The sequence below is a fragment of the Diabrotica undecimpunctata genome, chromosome 4, assembly GCF_040954645.1.
Source record: "Diabrotica undecimpunctata isolate CICGRU chromosome 4, icDiaUnde3, whole genome shotgun sequence".
NCBI lineage: Eukaryota > Metazoa > Arthropoda > Insecta > Coleoptera > Chrysomelidae > Diabrotica > Diabrotica undecimpunctata.
In genome coordinates, this window is record NC_092806.1 from 123,880,154 (window position 1) to 123,890,247 (window position 10,094).

Below are 10,094 nucleotides of genomic sequence, written 5' to 3' on the forward strand. Positions count from 1 at the left end.
GATTCGGCAATTACTACCTGGTCATCCGCAAAGAAAAGTGTATATAGCGTGTTTTCTTCCACCGTTATTCGCATGTTTCTAAATTTGTTTACCTATTCTACTAAAGATCTGTCCATATAGATTTTAAATAAGGTGGATGACAGACAGCAGCCTTGTTTTAGTCCCTTTGTTGTTTGAAAAGGAGAGGTGATTTCCCATTTCTATTTATAGTTGGGAGATCAGTACACTGTCATATGCTTTTTCCAAATATATTAAAGCTATATGGGTTTCTTTATTTCTTCGTTTTTACATTCCAATTTTTAATGTGAAAATATTATTCATAGGTTGGCCTCCGACCCTAAATCCCGCTTGTTCTTCGGGTTGTTTGTTTTTAATATCATTTTCTATCAGGTTTCGTAATACTTCTGAGTATAGGCGGCCTATAGTAGCAATCACTGCGATCCCTCTGTAGTTTTTAGGATCCGTATTTATGCCTTTCTTGTGTATTGAAGAGATATACGATTGTCTCCATTCTTCTGGAACTTCTTCTCCGTTTAAGCATCTTTCGAATAATTTTCGGATCATTTTAAACAGTTTTGATGGTCCATACCTAATCAACTCTGGAAGTGTTCCGCCTGGGCCTGCAGATTTTCTTAATTTCATTCCCTTAACTGCTTCTTTCACTTGTCCTATTGATATTTCTATTCTTCCTTCTACTTCCACTTGTTCATTTGTCTGTTTAAACCTTTCTCTTCTCTCTGTTAATACGTTCTCAAAATGCTCTACATATGTGTTCTCTGGTATTCTATTTATTATGACTTGGTTTTTTGTCGCTGTATTCATCGTTTTTATAGTTCTTCAGGCTTCAGAGCTCTTTGTCCCTCCTATATAGTTGTCTAGGTATTGGCATTTTTGTTCCCATGCACTATTTTTTATTTAACTACTTCTCGTTTGACTTCTTTATTCAAGTTTTTATACCGTTGTTTTGTTTGTTCGTCTCCCTGTTGTAATACCTTTTGATATACTTCCTTCTCTCTTTTTATCTTTTCTTCCACTTCTTTATCCCACCAATATGGATTATCTACTCTCCGTACCTTTGGCTCTGGGGCTTCTAGCGCTGCGTCTTTCATGCAGTTTTTTATATGTTCGTATTCATCCGTCGTTGATCTGTGTGACTCCTGTAGTTTTTGTGTTAGTCTTCAGGAGTAAAGTAACTGTGTGCTCTCGTTATCTAGATTGTCTAAGGTGTACGTAGTTCTTTCTATTTTTTCTCTGTGTTCTTTGTTGATTTTTTTGTGATTCCTATCTACGAATGGTGAATATATTTTTCCTATTATCAGGCAGTGGTCCGAGCCGCACTCTGCTCCTCTATTCACCTTTACGTCCTGTACTCTTAACTTAGTTTGTTGTCTTGTTATGAAATAATACTAATACTATAATATACTAAAATTAATAATATAATAATATATATTACTAATAATAAATTAATGTAAATTGAATTGTAATAAATCTGTATAAAAAACTAGAGCAGATTAAAAAACTTTCTTCATAGACGGACGAGATACTAGGAATCTCCATGGATTATATGCAAAATTTGCCGATACCTGACATACCTGTACAGGAAATTTTTTATTATCGGCAGTTATGGGTTTTTGAATTCAGTATACACAATTTAAAAGCAGGAGAAGCTAATTTTTTTTTTCTATCACGAGGACGAGGCCCACAAAGGACCCAATGAAGTGTGCACCTTCCTGAAAAATTATTTTGAAAATGTAAAAGAGGTCCATATATTTTTAGATGGTTGTGTAGGCCAAAATAAGAACCACACGATAATAAGATTCCTTCTAGCTCTTGCTTCGTCAGGAAAATTCAATCACATTTTTCATTATTTTCCAATCAGAGGCCACTCATTCCTCGTGTTCGATAGAGACTTCGGGTTAGCAAAAAGACTCATTCGCAAGCAGGACCGAATTTTTCTTCCTGAAGGCTATAACGAATTCATAAAAAAATCATCAAGAAAATTTCTTTTTTCTATAGAACTGGTAAAAAATGAAACAATTTTGGAATTCAAAAAATGGTGGCCCATGCATTATAAGAAAACCGTACTCTCCATTGACTCCTATGGGAAAAAAACCAAACATGAAAAAACAACTTTTTATATTTCTCAATATAATGAGTTTGAATATGACAACAAAAAACTGGGAATTGTTAAAGTACGTCCATTTATCGATGGGCTTATGTTTCATGAATTTTCCTTGGGAAAACATGCTGGAGTTTGTCCTAGTTTGCCAACAGAGCCTGCTTACATGGAAAAAATCCCTATTAATTCGAAAAAAATTGACATCAAGAAACCTGTACATATGTGCCAGAAGACAAAATGTTTTTTTATAACGAGCTAATTTTATGGCCTACCACTAATAGTGATGAACCATCAGAGGAAGATTACTCAAAGACTATTTCTTAACCTTCAATATGTTTTTTTGCCAGCTAATAAATTTTTTCCTTAATAATATTGGAGTTTTCTATTATTAATCATAAAATCATCAGTGTTTGTTTGGAAAAGGCAACAACTCCAAAATCTAAATTATTTTTTACAGTGTTCTATGACTTTTTTATGTTGGATTTGTTTATGAAACTTCGTCATGCATCACATTTTGAGACTTTACTCCGAAAAGAAAAAGATATCTTCATTAGTACCAAAATGAAACGTTTTTTTCGTTTCCTGTAAAATTAACATTTCTAGAGTTGTGGCCTTTTCGAAATAACCGATTCAATTAAGGGTCCGAATTTGCCGCCTTTCCTCTGAGACATAGTTACTATTTTCGTAATGCAAATCATCGCTCCGTGTGTGACCATGGTAGCTTGAAACGACGCCAGCGTGCGTAGCGGAGAAATATGACAATATTGGACCTATCTTTTTACGCATAAATTTTATCAAAAATGATTGCAAATAAATGTTGCGTATTTAATTGTGCTAATAATAGCAAAAATAGTGAGTGTAGTTTTTATAGGTTTCCGAAGATTACGTATAAATTAGAGAAACGAAGGAAATGGATTCGTGCTAATATGAAAAAGTAAATATCGCCTAACCTTATTTTTATAACAATTAAAATAGGTGTATATATCAAACAGTTCTTTTTTATTTTTTAGTGCTGATGGCTCAGATTGGACTCCAAAATCGAATGATCGAATTTGCAGTGCTCATTTCGTCGGCAATAAAAACTCTGAAAATGAATTAAGTCCAAATTATAGTCCTACTATTTTTCCCTGTTATGGCAATAAAATACATAAGGTTAAGCACCAACTAGCTCTAAATAGGTATTGCATTTTCTATTTTTTTTTAATTATTTGTAAGTTTGTTAAAATTTGTTAAAAAAAGTTATTTAAAAATTATTTTTTAGGCATGCACGTTTTATAAATAGAAGATTTAAGGAAATAAATATAATGAAAAATAATTAGAATATAGCTTCAAAAAAACTAAATAAAAAATGTGATAATGAAATGAATGGAATAAAAGAAGTATCACTAATTTTAACAGCAGTGCAAGAATGTCAAGTTAACTTATTACATAATTTTTCTGATGCTGTATAACCTGCAACAGAGTTATGTCATTCTTGATAGATGTGACGCGGAAGTACAAACAGATATATGCGAATATCAAAAAGTAGTCATTAAAAACCGTAGACAGTTTAAAGACAAGAATTTTTGGTACGCTGAAAAAGACGTTTATTAATTCATCAAGCCAATGTGATTGTACTAATAATCTATGTAAAAAACACTTTGCGGGCTTTTGATCAATTAAGAATAAAGAACAATTATTAGATCTTGCCGGAGTATCACCAAATAATTTTGAATTTTTACTGTCAGCGATACCAGCACAAGAATCACATAAATATACTGTTTCAAGAGAAAATCGACTTTTAATATTTTTAATGAAAATGAAAACTGTTTTAGCTTTTTCATCATTAATTTGTATCCATCGAACAACAATTTCAAGAATTTTTTTCACTTTTACAACTATTAGTTGTATTAACAAAAAATTAAGAGTTTTCCTAATTTTAAAACAACTATAAATAATAGTGGCAAAAAAATAATACTAGTAATGCCTCCTTTTTAGACAAAAAAACAGAATTTTCAAAAGAAGAAATCAAACAAACATATAGTATAGCAAGAGTACGAATTCACGTTGAACGGATAATGCAGAAATTGAGAACTTATCAGATATTGAGTAAAATTCCAGAAAATTTATTTCATTCTATAGACGATATCAGTCATATGTGTTGTGTATTAGTAAATTTACAACCACCACTTATATCGGATGAAAATTGAAAATATTTTTTTGTACGCTTACTTACCACTTTGATTATTTAGTTTTATTTTGGTCAAAAATTGTTTGCAACTTGTTTTAATTAATAAAACATTTTTTTTCTTCTTTAGGTGCCGTCTTCTTAGCGAAGGTTGGCGATGACCTCTGCAAAGTCTTTCCTATTTTGGGCTTTCCTTATTAAACTTTGAAAGTCTAATCCTGTCCAATTTTTGATGTTGCGCAGCCAGGTCATTTGTCGTCTACCCGGGCCGCGTCTGCCTTCTATTTTCCCTTCTATAATAAGCTGAAGGAAGTTATACCTATCGTGTCTAAATATGTGTCAAAGATAAGACGTTTTACGCTTCTTGACAATTTCTGTGAGTTCACGTTCTCTATGCATACGCCTTAAAACTTATTCATTTCTAACGCGGTCAATCCATGGAATTTTCAGAAGACGACGAAATACCCACATCTCAAAGCTCTCGAAACGTCGTAACGAGCTGAATGTTAACGGCCAAACTTCCACGCCATGTAATAGTACACTATATATATATAACACTTTATCATGCGGTATCGTAGGGACAAATCAAGATTACGGGTAGTGAGTAATTGTCGCATCTTTAAGAAGGTGTTTCTTGCCTGTTCTATTCTACACTTAACCTCTTGTTCTTGGTCTAAGGTTTCATGTATCCAATAGCCTAGATACTTAAACTTTTTCACTTGTTCAACTAGATTGTTGTTGACTACCTAGTATGTTTATAACTGGTGTGTGTTTTTTTGAAATTACCATTGTTTTGGTTTTTTTTACATTCACCTTAAAGCCGTATAGTTCTCCTTCTCGCACTACTTTGGTTAACAGAATCTGTAGTTCTTCTTTACTGCCAGCAATCAGTACTGTATCATCGGCATACCTGATATTGTTCACGATTTTTCCATCGACTTTTATTCCTTCTTGTGCTTCATCTAGAGCATGTGCAAAGATGTTGGTGCAATTTTTAAACAAATTTAATTCTTAAATTATTTATTTTATAACCCTGAAGAACATACATATTACAAAATATTACAAGTTTTACACATAAATTCAACAATTTACTTATAACTACAAAAAAAGTGAAAGTTTTGTCATTTTAATACACCTTGGAATAATTTTTATAAAAAATAAAAGTAATATTTTGTTTAAAAAATAAGTTCTATAAAAATGTCTCAATTAAATAATTATTTTAATAATATTAATAATTTTAATAAGTATTACTTAGGTACCTATGTCTAATCCAGTAAAGCACTGTACTTGACTCATATCTTTGGTTTTATTTAAATTATTTTATTAATCAGACTTATTACTAGATTGGGCTAATGCAGGTAAGTAATATATAAAATAAAATGTCACACTCTTCAAAACAACACTTTTTAGAAACTTTTCATCCCTTTTTACTGGAACATTGCAAATACCAGCTGGCGAATAAACAAATAGATCACACTCATTAAAGCCAGATAAGTACATTTGTATTTGGCACTGAGTATAATATTGAGAACTTTCTTTTAATACTACTTGGCCATTTACTATTATTTATATATACTTAATATTTATATTTATAGCTTGATTATTTTGTTAGAGGAAACCATAACACCATCTAAACTTTCACACATCCACGGTTGTTTCACACTAATAAATAAACCAACTTTTCTTACTTTACTATCTAATATAACCTCATACGTTGCTCTAGTAATTTTGTCAGTGCGCTTTCCATATTTAGTAACTGCCATTTTTACCTTCTTTGGATTTAAAACTTCATTGACTAAAGAATTAATTGTTTTTGTTGTTCTTATATTAATACTATGAATATTACTGCTAGCTGAAAATCTGAGATTTCTTTCCACGTGCCACTGATCATCTGAACATTGTTTCAATGTATTGCAACAAATTTTGACACACTTCCTTATTGATCACAATAAATTTGTTATGTATTTCTTGTAAATCCGTTGAAATAGGTATATAATTTGAATAAATTAAATTCTTACTTGAAAATTCTACAAAAATTTTAACACATTCTTTGCAATTATCTTTAACAATAATTTTGTCTACATTATTTACCATATTAATTACTATTTAAATGGGAATAAGCCACAATTAAAGGTTAAAGTACGTTTATTGACCTTTCAATTTCCACTTCGGAAATCGTCCTCAAAATACAAACATTAGTAAATTAAACAAATTTTGTTTTTTTGTTCCTTAGTGAAAAATTCTTCTAATAATTTAATTTTAAAAACTTAACTTTAACTTTAAAATATTATTGCCAATATTGTTGAGTTGTGTTCCTGGGACGACTTTACTTATAAGATAGTTCATTCGATTACATGAAATCAACTTTAACTTGAGAATATCCGTCAGAAAAGATCATAACATGTAATTCGTCCTTAAAAAGACAAACACATGCCATGATGACAGTAAAATTCTTCTGTTAGTGATTCCATAGTTAATTATGAGGGAAAAACCAGGAAAAAAACCTCATAATACTATCCCGACATGGTAAGTATCTGGTCGTGCATTTAATTTAGCTTCAATAAACACCAAATTCTGATTTTATATGTTTCTGACAGATATCCTCAAGTTAAAGTTGATTTCATGTAATCGAATGAACTATCTATAAGTAAAGTCGTCCCAGGAACGCAACTTAACAATATTGGCAATATTATTTTAAAGGCGTCTACTTTAAAATGTATAATGTATGTCTGAATTGTCAATATATATGAGTCAGATAAAATTAACTTATTAGAAGAATTTTTCACTAAGTAACAAAAAAACAAAATTTATTTAATTTACTAATGTTTGTATTTTGAGAACGATTTCCGAAGTGGAAATTGAAACTTTAATAAACGTACTTTAACCTTTAATTGTGGCTTATTTCCATTTAAATAGTAATTACTTTAAAATGCCACAAGAAAATAGCTTCAGAACAATATTTACCATATCTTTCACTAAATGTTGAATTTCTCCCTCAGTTTGAGTTGTTTTGGCTTCAATTATTAAATTTTTAAGAGGCGATTCATCAACTAGTTTAGTAAAATCTAACTGGCATTGCTGAACTGTAAGATTCTTTTTTTGAGGATACATTTCCTCAAATGACTTTTCTTTTGCATATTTTTCTTTGGCAAATTGTCGTACACTAGTTGTTCCCCATTGCTGCTCAAAATCTGTCTTTGATAAACTATCTTCATTATTGACATACTAAATTAGACCAGCAATGTGTTTGCATATTTCGCTTTTGTTATAAACACAGATACAACATGTCTTAATCACTAGGCGAGTATCATCAAGCTAGAATAAGAAATTGGAATGATTTTTATATGATTTGTTCACTTTTACGCATATATTTTTTTAGAATTTAAATAATATACCTTTAATATTGTTTCATAAGGCTTCAAGCTAACTGAAGCCTGCCTGATGACTAGAGCTTTTATTTTATAACTTTTGCTATTATTATTTTTAACCTTTAACTACGGGCGCCCCTCCATTAGTCATAACTACGTGCGCGGTGTATTCTGTACACCACCGACTAAAAACGCAAATAAAAGCCACAACTAGGTATTTTTAGTACATATATTGTATATAATAAATGTAGGCATATATTTAAGAGAATGTCTTAACATAAAAAATAATACATAACGAAAATATAAAGATTAGCAACAAATATAAGAACAAAAACTCAACCACTTCTTTTTCTCTAAAAATAACCTTCTTGAGATTCTTGTATATTAGCTTAACAATAAAAATATTATAAAACTAGTATATAAATCTAAAAACTAGGAGTAAATAATCATTCACAAATGAACATATTTGAGAATATGTGTGCTATTCACTTTCGTTTTCTTCCACGTTTGCGTCTACTAAATTACAATTTGCACAAATTGTAACAGAGTGCTCTTTACAAACCATTCTATTACATTTGTTGCAAGATATTGTTGTAACTCTATTTTTGCTCCTTCCACAACAATGGCACCTCCCCCGTTTTTTGCTGGTGGTTCTTCATCGTGGTCGTCTTGTACGTTTTTGTATTTCTTCAAGAATATTTTTAAATCCAGAGGTAAACTCTGTATTTCCGCCCTCTCAGAAAGATGAGGTCTTATCAATGCCAATGATAATTCTTTTAGAAAAACTCTTCTATATTTTTAAGGATTGTCGATGTTGGCAGCATTGTACAGGATCTGGCTGTTAATTCCGGCAATATTCAGGAGTTGAAAAAACAATGCCATTGGCCATCTTCGTGTTCTTCGGGATACCGAATAGGTATTGCACATTTTGTCTACCGTGTCTACGCCTCCTTTATGTGAATTATAGTCTAAAATTATCATTGGTTTTCCTGTTTCGGGATCTACTGTAGAATTACTGTGCATGGTAGATAGGAGAATGACAGCTTTATTTTTTTTTTGGTGTGTAGGATACAATGGTAACTTCTTTTTGAAAACCAAAAGTGGATGATCCAATTGGTGTGTTTTTTCTTGGTTAAAACTCTGGAGGTAGTTCCCTTTTATTTCGTTTAAGTGTGCTAACCATCGTTATCTTTTCCTTCAAAAGGTCAATTGCCAACGGATAACTCGTATACCAATTGTCGCATGTTAAATTACGGTTTTTACCTTTCCAAGGTTGAAGCAGGCGATGGGTAATATCCGTTGGTGTGTTAGATTTTTTGTAGGGCCCTTCCGGTTGTTGATTACAATACACCTCAAAATTGGTGACATAAAAGGTCTGCGCGTCACATAACACAAACACTTTTAAGCCATACTTTGCAGGTTTACTTGAAATGTATTGCACAAAGTTGCATCTACCTCTAAAAGGTATCAACATTTCATCGATAGTCATTTCTTCTCCCAAGGAATAGTTGCTGCTACAGTTTTTCATAAACGTATCAAGAGTAAAGCGAATGGCAGCAAGTTTGTCAATTGATTTTCGGTCCTTTCGAGTATCTTTGTTGTCAAACCTAAGAGCAGCAAGCAAAAATAAAAATCGATCTGCGCTCATACAGGCTCGAAAGATTTCTGAGCCGATACCATCTTTTGTCCACAATTCGAGGAAGTGTGTATGATTTTGTTTTTTAGCCCCTACAAGAAATAATAATCCTAATAATGCCATGATTTCCTGATTAGTCGTATCTTTAAAAAGTCTTGGCCGTTCATAATTTAATCGAATTTTTGCAATCTGCAAATTTGTACATTCAACTATATTTTCTATGATTTCATTTGTAAAGAGTTTTTTAAAAGCACTTAGTTCCGTAGTAACATCTCTCGCACAAACTGTTGGCCCAGGAAATATCTTGACAATTTTTTTTGAAGGAGTTTTAGTAAATTTGCTAAGAAGAGATTTCTTATACCATTTAGTTTTTCTGTCTTTTGCTATAAAATAATCATTGTCTTCATCAAGATCTGAACTGTTTTCAATTTTACTGTTTGTGTCCGAGTCAATCGTATATTGATTTTCGTCATTCAGATCAACTTCTGATTCAGTGTCGTGCTCCGTTTTTTCTATTAGCTCGTCGTCTGAAGTATCTGGGTCTCCACCAACATCTTCATCAGATTTTTCCTCAAATATAGCTTGAGCCATAGCTCTAAGTTCATCTTCTGAGAGTTTTTGGGGATTTCTTACTGGTACACGATCCCCCTGCAAAGTAAATATTTTGTAGTACCTCTCGATTTATAAACGTTACGAGAAATATATAGAGGCAACGTTTGTAATTTTTATTATTTATTTCTAATTAATATTTCAAAGAGACATGACCGTATTGCTATGGAAGAAAGAACATGAAAAAATAAGACC